Source organism: Nomascus leucogenys, chromosome 5 (assembly GCF_006542625.1).
Source record: "Nomascus leucogenys isolate Asia chromosome 5, Asia_NLE_v1, whole genome shotgun sequence".
In the NCBI taxonomy this organism is placed as follows: Eukaryota; Metazoa; Chordata; class Mammalia; order Primates; family Hylobatidae; genus Nomascus; species Nomascus leucogenys.
Genome location: NC_044385.1, coordinates 7,635,697 through 7,656,270, shown reverse-complemented (window position 1 = coordinate 7,656,270; position 20,574 = coordinate 7,635,697). Strand labels below are relative to the sequence as shown.

The 20,574-nt window shown below is 38.8% G+C and overlaps 1 protein-coding gene across 2 annotated transcripts in view; it reads right to left on the bottom strand.

Moving 5' to 3' along the window:
- The window catches only part of GREM2 (gremlin 2, DAN family BMP antagonist), a 125,034-nt gene that overhangs the window by 75,237 nt on the left and 29,223 nt on the right, over nucleotides 1–20,574 (bottom strand). Inside the window, exon 1 of one of the 2 annotated variants that reach the window (XM_030812619.1) lies at nucleotides 6,389–6,399. The exons of the other annotated variant lie outside the window; for it this stretch is intronic. The gene's annotated coding sequence lies outside the window, so the exon portion shown is untranslated. Of the gene's footprint in view, nucleotides 1–6,388; nucleotides 6,400–20,574 lie in introns of those variants that run through there. 2 annotated transcript variants of the gene reach the window in all.

Sequence of the window (20,574 nt, the reverse complement as noted above, 5' to 3'; positions counted from 1 at the left end):
TGTCTCAAAAAAAAAAAATTAAAATAATAAATAATAAAGTTACTTGTTTGAAGAGAGATGATGATTTTAAGTTGTGTCAGTCTGTACTTCCATGAAGTCCCCTCCCTTCTTTTTCTCATAGGTGGGGTTAGGAGAAAGCTAATGAAGCATTACTTCAGGGACCCCAGGGCCTGACAATATATGCACATGGTCCTATGGTTCTGTAACACCTGCAAAGGTAAGATATATTAACTGCAATAGATTAATATTGAATGTCTTTCCATTCCCATTTGCCTTCCTGCACAGTTTTCCTTGCGTCAGGTGGCACCGGTGTGGCCATAGACATATTTTGTACTTTTCATCTCAGGGAGACTTGAGTTGGAGCTACATTTTCTTTGGGTTGGGTATGATGTATTGATGTTGTTTATAGTTGCTCTTGAGGGTAACTCAGCCTTCCAGGACTGGAATACCTTTCAGGAATACTGTGTTGACTTCCTTTTTGTCAGAGTTACATATTTGAAATTTGGGATTGTGTTCCTTAAGGAAAACCTTCAAATTGTATACGTTTTAGGTTCCAGCAAACCCGGATCTACTCTTGAATTTGTTTTGTGTCTCTGGTATTTACCTATGTTAATATTTTATTTTACATGGATAGGGGATACCTTATTGTTGAATGTGTGGTTGTGGGGTTTGGAGATTAGCTTTATGGCACTTTCTATCATTATTACACCTTTTCTTTTAGGTCAGGACAAAGTTCTGTTCAAGAGTTATGCATGGGTGTATACTATAATGTCATATCTTCACTTATGAAATGGTAACATCAAATTAGCAATATAAATCATTCAAATTGAGAGCACTCTCAATTTGCCAAAATTTGACTGTAATATTTTTTCAATGTACTTCATAAATTGATGTGAGGAAGGCTTCAGATAATAATATTTTACAAATGGTTTTGTAGGCTATGTTTTTATCAATTCCAATAAGCATCATCAATTAAAGCAAGGTTTTAGGGAATTCATACCTTTACTTTGGTCTATTGGGTACGATCATTCCAATAAGTATTTAAGAAGTGATTCCCAACCAGCCCGGTGGCTCATGCCTGTAATACTAGCACTTTAGGAGGCCGAGGTGGGCAGATGGCCTGAGCTCAGGATTTCGAGACCAGCCTGGGTAACATGATGAAACCCCATCTCTACCAAAAAATACAAAAAAATTAGCTGAGTGTGGTGGTGAGTGCCTGTAGTCCCAGCTACTCTGGAGGCTAATGCAGGAGAATTGCTTGAGCCCAGGAGGCAGAGGTTGGAGTGAGCCAAGATCGCACCACTGCACTCCAGCCTGTGTGACAGAGTGAGACTCCATCTCCAAAAAAAAAAAAAAAAAAAGTTATTCAGTTATTCCTATTTATTGTATCTTCCATAAACTCAATTATTTTACAGTTTAGGGTACAGTCATCCTTAACTAAGAAAAGAGACCCCTGCACGGTCATGTAAAATTTTTTGCAGTGGTTTGCATTACGGTCACAGACGAACGCTAAATCATTTAACCTCTGAGCTTTTGTGTTTTTCTTTGAAACCAGGGGCCTTTATTTCTCCCATGTGATATTTGTACCATTAAGCTTTAAATTACTGTTTAAAATGCTGAGACATATAAATATATAAAATCTTTCAAAAGAAAATGTAGACTAGCTTTAAAATAGGTTACAAATTAAATTGAGGACTTCTGTTTCTGGCCAAAGTGGAGTAAAGGGACCTAATTTATGCTCTTGCCTGAAACAGCTAAAACCAATGCCAATACCCAGACTAAACCAGAACAAACCAGACAAAATATTTGAAACCATGGCTTGCAAGACACCAAACACCAGGAAAGAACAGTGATCTCTGGAAGATGGAAAATAAAGTGAACCTTATGATTGCCCCCAGCTTACTGCTTTGAGAGAGTTTCTAGGTTGCATTGCAGGGAAGGGAAACTCAGGTGGAGCATGACAAACTTCTGAGTTGAAGAGATGAAACCGACTCTGGGGAGATCGAGGCAGCTGGAGTTCTCAGGACAGAATTTGTGAGATGAGAGAGAGATGCAGCGATCTTCAGAAAGCCTTCCTCTGGTATTCGGCTGAATCTGATCAAAGAATGTATGTGAGGAAACTATTCAAGGCCAGGAAGAGAATTAATCAAATGGATTAGAGACCTCAAAAGATCAAAATATTTTCAAGTAATGTCACTGCTCCCCAGAACAAAACTCAAGAATATTTACAGGATTACAAAAATATCCAGTACCCAACAGGGTCAAATTCACAATATCTGGCAATCACAGATTACCAGGCATGCAAAACAAAAACAAACAAATAAAAACAAAACAAAACAAAAACCCAGAAAAGTATGAACCATAGTGAAGAGACAAAGCAATCAACTGAAATGAAATAAGAACTGACACAAATGATAAAATTAGCAAAGCACTACATTGAAAAGTCATTATAATGATATTCCATATATTCAGAAAGTTGAGACATGGGAAATATAAAAAGTCTCAAACTTCTAAAGATGAAAACTACAATAGCTGAGATTAAAAATACACTGGATAGGATTAATAAAATTATGTATTGCAAATGAAAAGTTTAATAAACTTGAAGACATAGCAACAGAAACTATTTAAAAAGAAACAGAGAAAAAGAATTTTTAAAAATAACAAAGATCATCTGTGAGATGTGGGATAACTTCACTTGGTCTAATATATGTATAATTGAAATCCCCAAAGGTATAGGAGAAGAAAAATAATTGAAAAAACAATAGCCTACTATTTCCAAATTTGGTAAAAATTATAAACCAACAGATCCAAGAATCCCAATGAACCTCAAACACAAGAAAACTGAAACAAATCACATCAAGGAACACCATAATTGAATTAATCAAAATCAGCAACAAAAAATAAATCATGAAAGTAGCAAGATAAAAAAAACACATTATAGACAAACAAAGAAAAAAGTGAATTACTCTTTGGAAAAAATTACAATGGAATAATGTCTTTAAAGTATTGAAAAAAAAACCCTATAAACCTAGAATTCAATATTCAACAAAATGATTTTTCTAGAAATAAAGCTATATATATATATATATATATATTCAGATATACAAAATCTGAAAGAATTCATTAATAGTAGATTCACATAATAAGAAATGTTAAAGGAAATCCTTCAAGTCTAAGGGAAATGATATTAGGTAAAAATGTGCACCTGTACAGAGGGATGTAGAGCAACAGAAATGGTAACAAGTGAGTAAATATAGAAGACTTTTTTCTTATCATTTGAATCGCTTTAAAAGTTAACTGACCATTTAAATAAAAACAAAAACAGGCCAAGTGCGTTGGCTCAAGCCTGTAATCCCGGCACTTTGGGAGGTCGAGGCAGGCAGATCACTTGAGGGCAGGAGTTTGAGACCAGCTTGGCCAACATGGTAAAACTGTCTCTACTAAAAATACAAAAATTAGCCAGATGTGGTGGAGTGTGCCTATAATCCCAGCTACTTGGGAGGCTGAGGCATGAGAACCACTTGAACTTGGGAGGTGGAGGTTGCAGTGAGCTGTGATCACACCACTGCACTCCAGCCTGGGTAACAGAGTGAGACCCTGTCTCAAAAAAATAAATAAAAATAATGTAGCATTTATAATATATATATAAATACAATATATGACAATAATCACATAAAGGCCAGAAGGGATGAAATGAAAGTATACTTTTTTTAGGGCTCTGATGTTATGTATAGAGTTGTATACTATTGCTTGAAGATAGTCTGTAATAAGTTTAAGATATGCACTATAAATTCTAAAGCAAAAACTAAAACAATAACAAAGAGTTATAGCAATATGCCAACAAAGGAGATAAATTGGATTCATAAAAAAATTCTCAATCCAAAGAAGGCAGAAAATGAAGTAAAGTGGAACAAAGAAGAGACTGGAAAAATATGAAGCAAATTGTAGGATAATAGACTTATACCTAACTATATCAATAATCACATCAAATGTAAATGGCCTAAACAGCTCATTAAAAGAAGGATATTTCTAGATTGGATTAAGAAAAAGTATATGCCATCTATAATAAGTATACTCTGAATATAAAAACTAAAATAGGTTAAAAGTAAACAGATGAAAAACAGTATGCCATGCTAACACTAATCAAAAGAAAGCTAGAGAGGCACCTAGCCTTTCTTTCTTAATTGAAAGAAAGCTAGATGAAGAAGTAACACATTGTCTGTATTCTCAAATGAATGACATAATTGTCTATGTAGAAAATCTAATGAAATTTATAAAAAGATACTAGAAGTAACATATAAATTTAGCAAGGTTGCAGGATAAAAGGTCAATATGTAAACATAATTGTACTTTCATATACTAGGAACAAACATTTGGAAATAAAAATTTAAAAAGCAGCCAGACACAGTAGCTCACACCTGTAATCCCAGCTACTTGGGAGGCTGAGGCAGGAGAATTGCTTGAGCCCAGAAGTTTGAGGCTGCAGTGAACTAGGATTGTGCCTCTTCTGCACTCCAGCCTGGGTGACGGAGTGAAATCTCTTGAATTAAAAACAAACAAACAAACAAAAAAAATCACTTAACAATTACAACAGAAATATGAAACACTTTGGAAGAAAACTAGAAAACTGACAAAAGATGTACAAATGCGTACATTAAAAACTACAGAATATTGCTGAGAGAAATTAAAGAAGACTTAAATCAATGGAGAGAGACGTATCTTGTTCATGAGCTGAAACACTCAGGATTGTTAAGATACCAGTTCTCGCCAGATGGATCTACTGATTTGATTCAATTTCAGTAAAAATTCCAGCAGTTTTTTGGTAGGTATTTACAAGATGATTCTAAAATTCTTGTGAAAATAAATGTAGAATAGCCAAAAACTATTTTGAAAAATAACAAAGTTGAAAGACTAACACTGCCTGATTTCAAAACTTCCTATAAGGCTATTATAATCAAGAAAGTGTTTAATTAGTGTCAAGATATATAAATTAATCAAAGAAAAAGAATAGTTTGCCCAGAAGTAGAACTACACATATGTAGACAACTAATTTTTGACAAAGACGTAAAGGCGATTTGTTAGAGAAAGGATATATAGCCAACAAATAGTATTGGAACAGCTGGCTATCCATAGATGGGGAAAAAACATGAACTTTGATCCATACCTCACACCACATACAAAAATTTACTCATGGTGGGTAAGAGATACAAATGTAAAACTTAAAAATATAAAACTCACATAAGAAAAAGAAAGGAAAGGTTTGCAACCCTGTGTTAGGAGATTTCTTGTGTATGATACCCAAAGCACAAACTATGAAAGAAAAAATTGATAAATTAGACTTCATCAAAATTTATAGAAATGTGAAAACGGACTAATACACATAGTTTATTGTATGTCAATTATACTTCACTAGAATTTTTTAAATTGCATTAGAAACTTATGTTGATTCTGTATTGGGCTGTTGTTTGTCTCCTGCTGGATTTTTGGCAGTTACATTGATGTCCGATCTGCTATGTTTTTACAGTTCAGTTGAAAATATCTTCTATTCTGTGGATGCTTTAAGTGGTTGATATATAAACAGAGACACTTATTTGATTTTCATAAGCATTGAAATGTTTTTATTGGAAAGCTAGGTTGTTGGGTCCATGCTATTGTCTTTTTAAAACTAAATTAACAGCTGGGTGCAGGGGCTCATGCCTGTAATCCCAGCACTTTGGGAGGCTGAGGTGGGCAGATTACAAGATCAAGAGACCAAGACCATCCTGGCCAACATGGTGAAACCCCGTCTCTACTAAAAATATAAAAATTAGCTGGGCATAGTGGCGCATGCCTGTAGTCCCAGCTACTTGGGGGGCTGAGGCAAGAGAATTGCTTGAACCCAGGAGATGGAGGTTGCAGTGAGCCAAGATCACACCACTGCACTCCGGCCTGGTGACAGAGCAAGACTCTGTCTCAAAATAAAAAAAACACCAAATTAAGTAGAATATGGAAGGTCTGTGAACAAGTTTCAGAATGTTGAGAAAACTAGCAAAAAACCAATGGGGCCTCTTTTAATAAAAAGACTGAAACACTTATTGTCCACATATGACAATATGACAATGTTCCTATGTAGACAATAAGAGAACCAATCAAATTGTGTTTTACACAGGCGGTCTTTAAAGTGAGAAGGGAACTCATTTGGTACAGACAATCCTGTTTTACAATTTCACTACTTTGTTCATTACCCCCAATAAAGTCATTCCAAAAATGATGGCATCATGCAAATAAGATCCAAGTAATCAGGTATTTATAGGCCATGTCATGAATACTTTTACCATCACATACAATATTCGATTCCTTTCTCTCTTTTTACATTAATCATCACTATACTGAGCTTAGTGCTGCTTACCTTGTGGGCTGGAATGGACAGAGACTGACTCTGTGACTTAGGCAGGAAACAGTGCGTACAGGGGAAAACTGGCATATCCAGGTTAAATACCCACATATTGAAATCACATAATATTTCAACATTTGGAACACTTTAAAATGATCTTTGATAGGAGTGATTTTGAAATTGAACTAGTATGTCTATAACATAAACAACCAGACACATTTTTCATCTCAAATTCATGCAAATAGTTTTTCTACTACATGTAAAAAAATCTTTCAATTTTATTCCGTAATATTCTAACTATATTCAACTATATATAACTTAACAAAGAACATTCCCTACAACGGGCAGAATCAACTGGTAGAAATAACACCAGTCACTAATAGGAAGTCTATACATCTAGGTTTATTCTAAAAGATTGGATGACCTTGAACAAGTTTCATTATCTGTAAAACAAGAAAGTTTTGAATTGGCCAATTTCTAAGATTCCTCTAAAATAATTCTTTTTCTATAGAGTAGTTCTGATTGGAACTACTCTATAGAAAAAGAAGCCAGGCGTGGTGGCTCACGCCTGTAATCCCAGCACTTTGGGAGGCCGAGGCGGGTGGATCGCCTGAGGTCAGGAGATCAAGACCAGCCTGGCCAACATGGTGAAACCCCATCTCTATTAAAAATACAGGAAAATTAGCGGGCATGGTGGCAGGTGCCTGTAATCCCAGCTACTCAGGAGGCTGAGGCAGGAGAATCTCTTTTGTACCCGGGAGGCGGAGGTTGCAGTGAGCCGAGATTGTGCCATTGCACTCCAGCCTGGGCAAGAAGAGTGAAACTCCATCGCAAAAAAAAAAAAAAAAAAAAAAAAAAGGAAAAAGAAAAGAAAAAGATTTGGGTCAATTTCTTATCTGGCATGTATCGTAATTCTTGCCTTATGATAAACTTTTCAGGGGTGCTTGCTTAGTGGACCTTCAAATGCCATTACCAGTCACTTCCTGGCATTCAAATTGGAATTTGAAACTGCTGATTTTGTTTGAGCACCAAGGAAATAAAGAAGCCAAACGCAAGAGCGGGGCTGTCCATCAATTCTCCCATTTCGGAGACATTCTGACTGCCAGGACCAGCCACCTACGTCAGCATGACCACTTGGAATTGGCCAATTCCAGCAGGGAGTTTGATTACACCCACAGGGCCTCATGAGGATTTTGGCACCTTTTGATCCAAGATGTAATTGACACTGAACGAATGATAAATAAGCATCTTCTTCCCTTTCTCTTGTTGTCTTCTCCAGCTTTAATTACAACTAGAATATTTCAATAGATTTATTAGGTCAAAGGAAGCCCAGGATTTTTTTATATTAAAAAGATGTGTTCGTGTCTGAATATTTGGACAAATCCTTTACATTGCCCATGGGTTGCAGAAGGATTTTAGTGAGAGCTAATCATGGAATCAAATTTAATCCACTGGTGTGTTCCCTTCATTTTAATCACCTCTAAAGTGATATTGTAAGCCTGTATTCCTGGAACAATAATGAAAGTAGTTGTCATTACTTGACAGATAAAACATAGAACGACTTTTCTAAGCCTTACTTGTTTGCGTTCTATGAAATTAGACAAACCACTGGTAACTCAAATTACTTTAGAGAGTACAAAGTCTTCCCCATCTGCTGACAAATTATGTCCCTATGTCAACAGAGGGGAAACACTCCCTGTAACTAGTCCATTTTGTCCCCTGCTGGACTTGAAGCTAATGATTATAGGGAGTTAAAACCAAACTATTTTCTTCCAGTTGTGAGATACACGTCTCCCACAGTTCTTGTTCCTTATAGATAACGCTCTAGTTTTCTTAGTGGATTGGTTGTTTGGGAAACCAGCAGTTCAAAAATTGTGATGGAATTGCCTAAATATTTCAGGCAAGCAGTTGACTGAAGTGGCCAGTAGTTGAATTGTCATTGGATTAAGCACTTGTTTTAACTACTTGTCAGTAAGGAATATGCAGAGAGAGGGATGCTGAAATGGGATGATCACTGTGATAATGCAGCCAAAACTAACTCTCAACTGGCTTTATAGGTAAAATAAAATGTTTTTCTTACCTGAATAATAAACTCTTTAATTTTATAGTAGAATTATTCATTGGCCTGTGGAATTAAAACTATCAAAATAATGCTAAATAGAGCTGAGACTGGAATGATGCAAAGTGAGGCAGTTGGCTTCAATTCAAATTTTAAGTGACAGCAAAAAGTACTCAGTAATTAAATAATACTAATAAAATATTTTTAAAAGAAACAGCAAATCAATTTGAAAAAAAAATCACGATGAATAAAACATCAAAATTGGGCCAGGTGCAGTAGCTCATGCCTGTAATCCCAGCACTTTGGGAGGCCAAAGAGGGAGGATCACTTGAGCTCAGGACTTAAGACCAGTCTGGCAACAAATGAGACCTCGTCTCTATTTTTTTTTTTCAACTATTAAAAACATAAAATAAAAAACATCACAATCGTAAATAAGGACAGAATCAGTATTACTGATTTTTTTTCTTTGGCTCAGGCTTCATATATAGAACTCTACACAGCATTATTGCTGCCACTGTCTTTATTTAAAATTTTGATATTTTGTTCACCATGGATTTTTTTGGCATTAATTTGATGTTTTAAACCACTGCATTTAGATTTTATTTATCTTTACTACTTAGGTTCTGACACCCTCTTAAGTCCTACGCCAGAGGCGCTCTGGTCTTGCCCTGGCGTCCTGCAATCTTGATGCCTAATTTGAGATATAAAATTCCAGCCTAATTTGAGGTATAAAATTCCATAGTCACACAACCAATAAGTGGTGAAGTCTGGATTCAACACCAGTCCTCAGGAGGCCTTCCTTTGAGGACTGTGCTATTAATGCTTTCCAAGTGACTGTGGAATCTAACAGCTCTGAAGGAAGTTGCTTTGTTCCTTTCCAGCCTGGGACCTTCCATAGCCTGAGTTGCGGGTAGAGGATGGTAAACCCTGAGCTAGGGGTCTCAGAGCTGGGACTGGAATCCAGGAATGAGTTAAGGGTTTCAAATAAGACAATAAGAGATAGGTTTGTTTTGTTTTGTTTTGTTTTGTTTTGTTTTGTTTTGACGAACTCTCACACTCTCGCCCAGGCTGGAGGGCAGTGGCTTGATCTTGGCTCACGGCAACCTCCACCTCCCAGGTTCAAGTGATTCTCCTTGCCTCAGCCTCCCAAGTAGCTGGGATTACAGGCACCCACCACCACACCCGGCTAATTTTTTTGTATTTTTAGTAAAGACAGGGTTTCACCATGTTGGCCAGGCTGGTCTCAAATTCCTGACCTTGTGATCCGCCCGCCTCGGCCTCCCAAAGTGATGGGATTACAGGAGTGAGCCACTGCACCCAGCCTGAGATAGGTTTAAAATTTATTTTCTGTTGTATAGAATTCAATTTTAAAACGACCTCCCCATGCCTCAGAAAAGAAAGAAAAAAATCATAATGCAAAAAGGTATCATCTAAGAACGAAGTTCTTAGAAAAGAACTTACTGGTAATATAAAAATAACTTCTCTCACGTGGCACATGTGCTTTTACATAACATCACCTATTTATTTATGTGATGCAATGAAGTTCTGAGACACAGGTGTAGGTCGTAGAAGAGGAAGGGGTGCTTTTACTCTAAGAAGGGATAGAAGGAGGGGGCCATTGATAAAAGTAAGGAGAAATGTTTGTTTGCAGAAAAGAAGAGGAATATCAGGCATTTGCAGATGGGTCAAGTAAACTTAAAGGAGCTCTTGGTAACTAGCCTAGAACTCAGCAAAGTAGGACCTGGAATTACTGGTGGGGAGGTGGGGAGGTGGGGAGGTGGGGAGGTGGGGGTGTCGAGGGTGTGGAAGAAGAGGGCAAATATGAGTGGATGATTTTGGAACAGTCTTGGTGATCAGTATGGCCTGTAGTCAACAAAATATGGGCACACACAGGAGTTCTCTAACATGCAACAAGATATATTGACAGACAAGTCCAAAATTAAAATAATATTTTGATCCTGGGTGGGGCGCAGTGCCTCACGCCTGTAATCCCAGCACTTTGGGAGGCCGAGGCGGGCGGATCACGAGGTCAAGAGATCTAGATCATCCTACCCAACATGATGAAACCCCATCTCTACTAAAAATATAAAAATTAGCTGGGCGTGTTGGCGTGCTCTTTAGTCCCAGGTACTCGGGAGGCTGAGGCAGGAGAATAGGTTGAACCTGGGAGGTGGAGGCTGCAGTGAGCCGAGATCGCACCACTGCATTCCAGCTTGGCAACAAGAGTAAGACTCCATCTCCAAAAAAAATAATAAAATAAAATAAAATAAAAATAAATAAAAATGTATCCTTACACTGCTACCCAGCTCCACAATCTGTTCCTTGATGTGCCTTCTTTTTTGTTTTATTTAACTGTGATAGTATTCACCCCTCGGCCTTAGCTAGTAGTATAGTCTCAGGGTAAATGTTGGTTCTACCTCCTCTTTTATCTTTCACAACTAAAAGCACCAAGTCTTGTCCCTTTTATTTCTAGAATGAGAGTTGCAAAGCCAAATAGTTCTCAAGAATCAGGCAAGTAAAGCAGGCTGGGTTGTGGGGGTGGAGGTGTCACTGTGTAAGGGTAACTTACATTTAATGTGTTGCTGCATTTATATGATTAATATGTTGTTCATTCCAAGTACCACTGTAGCAAGATTCACTTTTTAATTTTAATTTATTAATTGTTTTTGAGACTGAGTCTCATTCTGTCGCTCAGGCTGGAGTGTGGTGGCGCGATCTCAGCTCACTGCAACCTCTGCCTCCCGGGTTCAAGGGATTCTGCTGACTCAGTCTCCTGAGTAGTTGGGATTACAGGCGTTCGCCACCACGCCCAGCTAATTTTTGTATTTATAGTAGAGAAGGGGTTTCACCATGTTGGCCAGGCTGGTCTCGAACTCCCGACCTCAAGTGATCTGCCCACCTCAGCCTCCCAAAGTGCTGGGATTACAGGCATGAGCCACCGCGCCCAGCACAAGATTCACTTTTTAGCAAAGCTTACACAGAAGGAGAATCAAGAACAACATCAGACCTTTGGTGTTGTGTGTTCTGCTGGAAAAAAAAAAAAAAAGGTGGGTGGGGGAGGGAAGAACAAAATCTTGTTCTTCCTGTTAAATTACAGAATGCTATCAATGGTAAAACCCGAGAAAGAAAAGAGGTGTGCCCAAAATAAGAAGAAAGATAAATTAAATTGCTATGCGTCCTGTGAAAGTAACTTTAAAAATATTTTTTCCAACTTTCTCCTATGGCAAACAACCACATACCTTGTAGAAAATGAATTCTCTGGAGGATACAGGCAATGAAGAAAACCTGTGAGCTCAACGATGTACACCACCTGATTGGTGGAGATAGCATACAAGCTTAATTAGGAATTTAAATTCATAGATAATTCAGTTTCATGAACTAGGGCCAGCAATAGAATTGTCTGTGTTTTCTTTGCACCTTGGTTTGCGGCTCCATCTCCTTCCTCTCAAATGTAGCCTCTTACTAATCTTGCAAGGGGATCTTCCTTCCCTCTCTTGACGAAGCTTCCTGGTTTCGCTTCGAGTGTGAGGAAGTTTTTGTGACAGCTGGTCACGTTACTGGCATCACCAGTCCATATTTCCTGTTCAGATTTCAATCAAGCCACAAACCCTTGAGAATCATAGCTTTGGTTTGGTTTCGTTTCGTTACAAAACTTTTTTTTTAAGAAACCATGAAACCACACAAGGAGTCCATAATCCCAAAGGCTGCCAAACAACCCTGGTTGACCTAGTTAGCACTGTAGTGGGAAGTGGGGGAGGGGGCAGTCAGATAACATAATTCTAATTAAAATATTCAGAAGACTAAAACTTTTTAAACTTAACTCTTTGTTTGGAATAAAAACAACCAAATACTGGGGCCTGACAGACACTATATCAGAAATTAAAACAATTTATTCTTTAAATTTCAGATACTCCAATTAGAATGAAATTAAACTCAATGAGTTTGAACTCTGAGTCGAGGTTTATTAAGCTCTGCCAGTTCCTTTTGCATTCGTTTACTGTATTTTATTTTTAAAACAACCACATAATTAATACTGCAGAAAGCAGTATATGATAAGAACTTACTTGGGAAGTTTTTTTATTTTGTTTCCGATGTGTATTTCTTAGTCAAGTGCTACATGGTGTTTCTTACCATTACTTATTTAAAAAGCAGATCAATGAGATTCATACTGGTAACATTTACACAGATTTTCCAAATTATTATTTGTCTCTACTTACAGTGGGTGCCAAAATAAATCTTGGATCTTTATATTTTCCTTTACCAAGTCATGCAAAGCAAGGATCTTTTCTTTAACTGAGCTTTAAAACCATTGCTGGCAGCGTCAAGATCAAAATAAATAGAAGTTCCATTCCTGAAAACTGACATGGAATTGAGTCGACCATAAAAGTGATGTTGTCGCAACTTATTTCAACAAAGAAAAAGTCCTAAAATTAAAAACATGTTTCTTCTGTCATGTGTCATACAAGGAAAAAAAAACGGAAAAAAAGGAAATCTTAGTGTTCCTAATTTAGATTCTTCTTTACTATAAACATAACTTTCTCCAACAATGACACACACAAATATGTTGTGCCACTCTTGAGAATTGAGGGCGTTTCTTTGTTCAGTTTGGGTTCTCACCATTTGGACATTGAAAGAATGAAAGTTACATATGCATGTAAGAGTGATTGATGATGGAAGGTGGGCCTACAATTTCCATGCATGTTTTCTGAACACAGTTCTGGTCTTAACTTGAAAATCTCAACTTGAAAAAATATCATGAAACATATTTCTTTGGGAAATTATTACAGTTTGGGATGTTAGTCTTAGTGTCAAGTTGAAGATGTTTTGGTTAATTCACAAATGAGTAAATTGCTTAGTTCACAGTATTAGTGATTTTTAAATCATAACTTATGATTACTTGTATGTCTCTTCTGAATAAAATATTTTATAATTTTAGCCAGTAGGTTTATGGAAATTCACAATGAAAATAAATCAGGCTCAGACACATCTATGTGAGCAAATCTATATTTCTGGATAACTGAACTACATAAATCACTCATTAAAGACAAAATAGCCAAGAGTTCAAAGTTACCCTTTCTTGAGAGCAGTTCACTAATCCTTGTAGATATGTGACAATAAACCCAAAGGTCAAGAAGCCGAAGGTGGGTCACCGGGCTGTTAGGCGTGGAGGCAATAGGATTACTGTTTTTTGTTGTTGTTGTTGTTTTTGTGGTTGTTGTTTTCCACCATTCTACTCTCTGCCTTTATAAGATCAACTTTTTAAAAATTTTTTTGAGACTGAGTCTCACTCTGTTGCCCAGGTTGGAGTACAGTGGTGCAATCTCGGCTCACTGCAACCTCTGCCTCCTGGATTCAAGCTATGCTCCTGCCTCAGCCTCCCGAGTAGCTGGGACTACAGGCGCCCGCCACCATGCCTGGCTACTTTTTGTATTTTTAGTAGAGATGGGGTTTCACCGTGTTGGCCAGGCTGGTCTTGAACTCCTGACCTCAAATGATCTGCCCGCCATGGCCTCCCAAAATGCTGGGATTACAGGTGTGAGCCACCACGCCAAGCCACAGCTTACTTTTTTACTACACAACCTTTGGCAAGGCAATTCTCTTTTAGTTTGCTCATCTAAAAAATGGGTATAGGCTGGGCACAGTGGCTCAAGTCTGTAATCCCAGCACTTTGTGAGTCTGAGGTGGATGGATCACTTGAGGTCAGGAGTTCAAGACCAGCCTGGACAATGTGGTGAAACACTGTACTAAAAATACAAAAATTAGCCAAGTGTGTTGGCAGGCACATGTAATCCCTCTACTCGGGAGGCTGAGGCAGGAAAATCACTTGAACCCGGGAGGCGGAGGCTACAGTGAGCCAAGATCACGCCACTGTACTCCAGCCTGGGTAACAAAGCGACAATCTGTCTCAAAAATAAAATAAAATAAAAACAGAAAAAAAGAAAAGCAAATTTCAAGACTCTTCAGTAGACCCTAATGAATGAGAAGCCCTAGGGCCAAGATTGGGAATCTGCAGTTTGGAACAGCTGCAGGTGGGTCAGTGGATCTGATACTCTGCCTTATGAGAAAGATTGGGATTGAAAGGGAAACACCTCATTCAGGTAGGGATTCCTGTGCGATTTGGCACTTTCTAGGTCAGAAGATTCTTTCTCTTTTCCCTTCAGACTCTCATTGTCAGGTCATTCTCCTTAAACCTTTAGGGGATGGGAGATGAGTTCTCCAGGCCACCTCTGTCAGATTCTACACGGCAGTTACATTCCATACCCATTCTCCCTGTTGCCACTGTCTGTGGGGGAGCTTGCAGATTTGCTAGAAGGTTGTGGAGAAGCCATGGAAGGTTGTAACATCAACTTTGCAGTAGAATCTCTGACCGTCCCCAGAATTGATTAATTCATCTTTTAAATTTGTCATTTCATTTAACAAATAGTTGAGGGTAGATATGTACTAGAAGAAGCACAGATCTGGAGTCAGGAGACCCACAGTGGCATTATGCAAAACGCCTCCTCAATCTTACTCTCTGATTCTTCATCTATTACAATTAGATAAAAATCATTCGTACGTCACAGGGTAGAGGTGAGGATAGAGTGAGAGTGTTAGTGAAGGCACTTGGTAAACCGTAACAACAGAGCAGGCACTCTTATTTTCATGTGCAATACGCTGTGATGGGAGGTATGGGAACACGAAGGTGTTTCGTTCACTTCTGTCATGAATTTGCAGTCTCATAAGGGTGTGAACATCTCTCTACCTGAGTAACTATAGTATGAATGTCGTGGGATTGGACAGAATGCTCAGGGAGTGCCAACGGATTCTGTCTGGGGTCATCAGGAAAGGTTCATCAGAGCTTGAAGGCGTAGCATTTGGGCATTGAAGTGTGATGGATTTCAACTGGTAAAGCTAAAACAACAGGGCATTTCTGGGGGAGAGAAGGACATGAGGAGTGGCAGAAAAATTAAAAGATGGAAGGCGTGCCTGGCAAAAGATACATAAGTAACTTTGCTCATGATTTCGTCTCTACCTTGGGCATCCCCTTGCATGGGGCAGTGTGAGGGAGCAGATATTAAAGGGGAGTGGCTGGTGTCAGACATACGTATGTGTTTGTCCTCTGTGATGTGCACATAAATCTAAAACCAGAACACCTGTAGACATGCAGACTCCTCTTCTGGATGCTGAAATTGGAGTAACTCTAAAACATGACAAAAAGTGCATGTCTGGCTGGGTGCGGTGGCTCATGTCTGTAATCCCAGCACTTTGGGAGGTCAAGGCAGGCAGATCGCTTGAGCCCAGGAGTTCGAGACCAGCCTGGACCACATAGGAAGACCTTGTTTCTATTTAAATAAAAAATTTAAATACAAATTTTTAAAAGTGCACGTTAATCCTGAAGTATTTCACAGTAGTATGTACACAAAATATAACATGAATAACTGTTAGGTTTCTGTTAAATTTCTGTTCTTAACCAGTTTCCAGTAAAAATGGTTTGAATTTTCATAAGCTTTTCTCTTCATACCAATAATCAACTAATATTTTCATTTTCTGACATGCCTAATCAAGATATATGTTCTTGTTTAAATAATTGATGACTTGCTTTAACAAAAAGTTTATGGAGACACTTGACTAAAGTTGTTAATTACTATTGGTAGACATTACCTTCTGTGCAGCATCTAGTTGAAACGTATCCAATATATCCTTCCTTCCTTCCTGACAGGGTCTCACTCTGTCACCCAGGTTGAACTGCAGTGGCACAATCATAGGTCACTGTAACCTGGAACTCCCGGGCTCAAGCAATCCTCGTGCCTCAGCCTCTCAAGTAGCCGAGACTACAGTGGGCCACCACGCCCAGTTATATTTTAAATTTTTTGAAGAGATGGTGTCTCACTATTTTGCCCAGGCTGATCTTAAACTCCTCACCTCAAGCAGTCCTCCTGCCTTGGACTCCCCAGGTGCTGGGATTACAGGCATGCAACACCATGTCCAGCCTAGATATCCAATATATTGCCTATTTAATATGAACATTTGTGTTTAAGAAATTGTAATAATGGAGGGTGTAGCTTGTTAGTTAAGAGCATAAACTCAGCCGGGCGCAGTGGCTCACGCCTGTAATCCCAGCACTTTGGGAGGCTGAGGCGGTTAGATCACCTGAGGTCAGAAGTTCGACACCAGCCTGGACAACACAGTGAAACCCTGTCTCTACTAAAAATACAAAAATTAGCTGGGCATAGTGGCACATGCCTGTAGTCCCAGCTACTTGGGAGGCTGAGGCAAGAGAATCGCTCGAATGGGGGAGGCGGAGGTTGCAGTGATCCAAGATTGTGCCACTGCACTCCAGTTTCGCTGGTGACAGCAGTGAAACTCCGTCTCAAGAAAAAAAAAAGAGCATAAACTCAAGAAACAACCTAAGTTTGTCACCCAGCTCTGCCATTCAAGTAGCTGTGCGATCTTGAGTCATTACTTAACCTCCCTGTCTTAGTTACCATCTGCAAAAATCAACTACTGGTACTCATTTTATGTGGTTGTTATGAAGGTTAGCAGGGCCTGATATGTGGTAAACTCTCGTAGATTGTGGCTATTATTAAGTTTGAACATTTTAAGTTAAAATAACACCTATCTAAATATTTAGATGGGGTTTTATAACTTTATAACAAAGTCATTAAAATCAAAATGAGAAACTTTTAGTTAATTTATACAAATCAATAAATAATTTCTATCAAAAGTAATTATTTTTCTGAATTGTGTTGCTTTAGAATTCAGCAAAAAATTTTTAGTATGAAATATTTTATCTAAGAATTGAACTTTCCGGTTCACTTGGAATTAAGCTTTTCTATGCCTGTCAATTTATATATTTAAACAGCTGTTTTCTGAATATGAGTTCTAAAATAAAATTTTTCATAGAGATATTTCTGCCTTTTAAATTTAAAGAAATGTTGATTACAGAATACACTAATAGGTACACAGAATTTGATTTTGGTGGTTTGCCAAAATAAAGTAATATAAGTAACAGTTTAGTAAACTCTTCATTGGTTTCTATTTAGAGACTGCAAGGCAATTCTGTAATACAGTGGTTCTCAAACTTCAGGATCTCCTGAAGCCTCATTAATGCACAATTGCTGGGCCCCACCTTCAGAGTGTCTGATTCAGGAAGTCTGGGGTGGCAGCTGAAAGGTGCCTTTCCAACAAGTGTTCAGGTGATGCTGGTGATGCCAGTCAGGGAACCACACTTTGAGAACCACTGCTATAATTCATTATAAGCATGTAGGATGGCCGGGCTCAATGGCTCACGCCTGTAACCCCAGCACTTTGGGAGGCCAAGGGGAGTGGATCACAAGGTCAAGAGATCAAGACCATCCTGGCCCACATGGTGAAACCCCGTCTCTACTAAAAATACAAAAATTAGCCGAGCATGGTGGCACATGCCTGTAAACCCAACTATTCGGGAGGCTGAGGCAGGAGAATTACTTGAACGTGGGAGGTGGAGGTTGCAGTGAGCCGAGATCGCGCCATTGCACGCCAGCCTGGGCAACAAGAGCAAAACTCCATTGCAAAAAAAAAGAGAAAAAAGAAGAAGAGTTTAAGACATTGAATTCTTATTTTCTGACCTGAATAAAATTTTATTAAGAAATTTGTTGGCCTGGCCCGGTGGCTCATGCCTGTAATCTCAGCACTTTGGGAGGCCGAGGCAGGTGGATCACCCGAGGTCAGGAGTTCAAAACCAGCCTGTCCAACATGGTGAAACCTCATCTCTACTAAAAATACCAAAAATTAGCTGGGCGTGGTGACGTGCACCTGTAATCTCAGCTACTTGGGAGGCTGAGGCAGGAAAATCGCTTCAACCCAGGATGCGGAGGTTGCAGTAAGCCAAGATCATGCCATTGTACTCCAGCCTGGGCAAGAAGAGCGAAACTCTGTCTTAAAAAAAAAAAAGAGAGGGAAATTTGTTATATATTTTTCTCCTCTTTGATCCAAAGAACAAAAATTTTTTAAAGTACATAGCTATTAGATTCCAAAAGACAAATAAAGTATAGGAAAATTTACTTCTCAGAAAACTATTTCTGGATTCCATGGCTGATTTTACTTTTTTCGTTTTAGATCTGCTTGACTAAAACCTCTTGTATTTTCTTTCTCCTTTTTACCACACCTTCTTTTGATGGTAATGACAATCTTCTTTTACGGCATTTTAGGATTCAGTTTTGCCTGGGTGAGTCCTAAAAAAATCATTTCCTGTATCTGTCTGCACAGTGCCTTGCAATCTGTAACTACATCGAATCATCATTTGAAAGTACAGTTTCTAGAATGTGACACTTTGGAAATAATCCTTAATTGCAGAAAATGTTGCTTATGTGGCATATATATGTTAATCTCATGGAGGAAAAAAAGAGGCAAAAAAATGCTCAGCCCAAGGAGACATCTAAATTATCCAACCACATAAACATGCAGACGTTATTTAGGAAAAATATAAAGATGTGACAAATAGCTAATGACAAATGGCCAATTTACTTATATAATTAACTTTGCTACTAGAAACTTTCCATTCATGGAATAGCACCAAATGCACACGATGTCAGTGCCTTTTTTCAAGGCAGTGTTGCATTCAGCCAGCTGGACTTGTCTTCTATAATTTGCTCTGATGACCAAATATGCTCTATATAAATTCTAGTTTCTAAATCACCTTCTTCTCTTCCCTTTCTCCCACTTTCTCCCTTCATCTTACTCATCGCTTTTTTTTTTTTTTTTTTTTTTAGACGGAGTCTCACTCTGTCGCCAGGCTGGAGTGCAATGACTCTATCTCAGCTCATTGCAACCTCCACCTCCCAGGTTCAAGCGATTCTCCTGCCTCAGCCTCCTAACTAGCTGGGACTACAGGCATGCACCACCATGCCCAGCTAATTTTTTTGTATTTTTAGTAGAGATGGGGTTTCGCCTTGTTGGCCAGGATGATCTCAATCTCTTGACCTTGTGATCTGCCCACCTCGGCCTCCCAAAGTGCTGGGATTACAGGCGTGAGCCACCGCGACTAGCCTTCATCTCTGTTTTATTCTGTGTTTTATCTATTTCTGAAATTAGCCTCTGCTAGTTGAATCCTTTAGAGAGGTTGCTGTCCCCTTCCCCACACAGGGCTGGAACAAGAATAAGTGATAAGAACTGTAGGGTTTGTCTTTACAGTTGGGCCTCCATATCCTAGATTTCTGCATCAATGGATTCAACCAAACTCAGATCAAAAATATTTGGAGAAAAAAAAAAAAAGCAATGACTACAACAAGGAAAATAATACAGATGAAAACAACGAGCCTGGGCAACACAGTAAGACCCCATCTCTACAAAAAATTTAAAAAGATGGCCGGGTGCAGTGGCTCATGCCTGTAATCCCAGCACTTTGGGAGGCCGAGGCAGGTGGATCACCTGAGGTCAGGAGTTTGAGACCAGCCTGACCAACATGATAAAACCCTGTCTCCACTAAAAACACAAAAATTAGCCAGGCGTGCTGGTGGGTGCCTGTAATCCCAGCTACTGGGGAGGCTGAGGCAGGAGAATCGCTTGAACCCAGGAGGCGGAGGTTGCAGTGAGCCAAGATCAAGCCACTGGACTCCAGCCTGGGTGACAGAGCGAGACTCCATCTCAAAAAAAAAAAATAGAATAATGAGAATAAAAATTAAAAGTTAAAAAATTAAAATAATTAGCTGGGCATAGTGGCGTGCACCTGTGGTCCTAGCCCTAGCTACTTGGGAGGCTGGAGAAGGAGGATTGCTTGAGCCTAGGAGGATGAGCTGCAGTGAGCCACGGTTTCACCATAGCCCTCTAGCTTGGGTGACAGGGTGATACTCTGTCTCAAAATAAAGAAATAAAAAGCAATGCAGTATAACAACTATTTACGTAGCATTTACATTGTCTTAGTAGTATAAATATCCTAGAGATTATTTGAAGTATATGAGAGGAAGCTCATAGGTTATATGAAAATACAACACCATTTTCTATTAGGGACGTGAGCATCCTCTGATTTTGGTATCCACAGAGTTCCTAGAAACAATCCCTGACGGAAGCTGAGGGATGATGGTGCTGCCATCCTTTGCCATTTTTGTAGTTTCCCTTCCATTTGAGGGGGGAAAAAAAGCAGTTTACTAGAGAGAAGATGACATTAAAAATGAAGCTCTTGGTC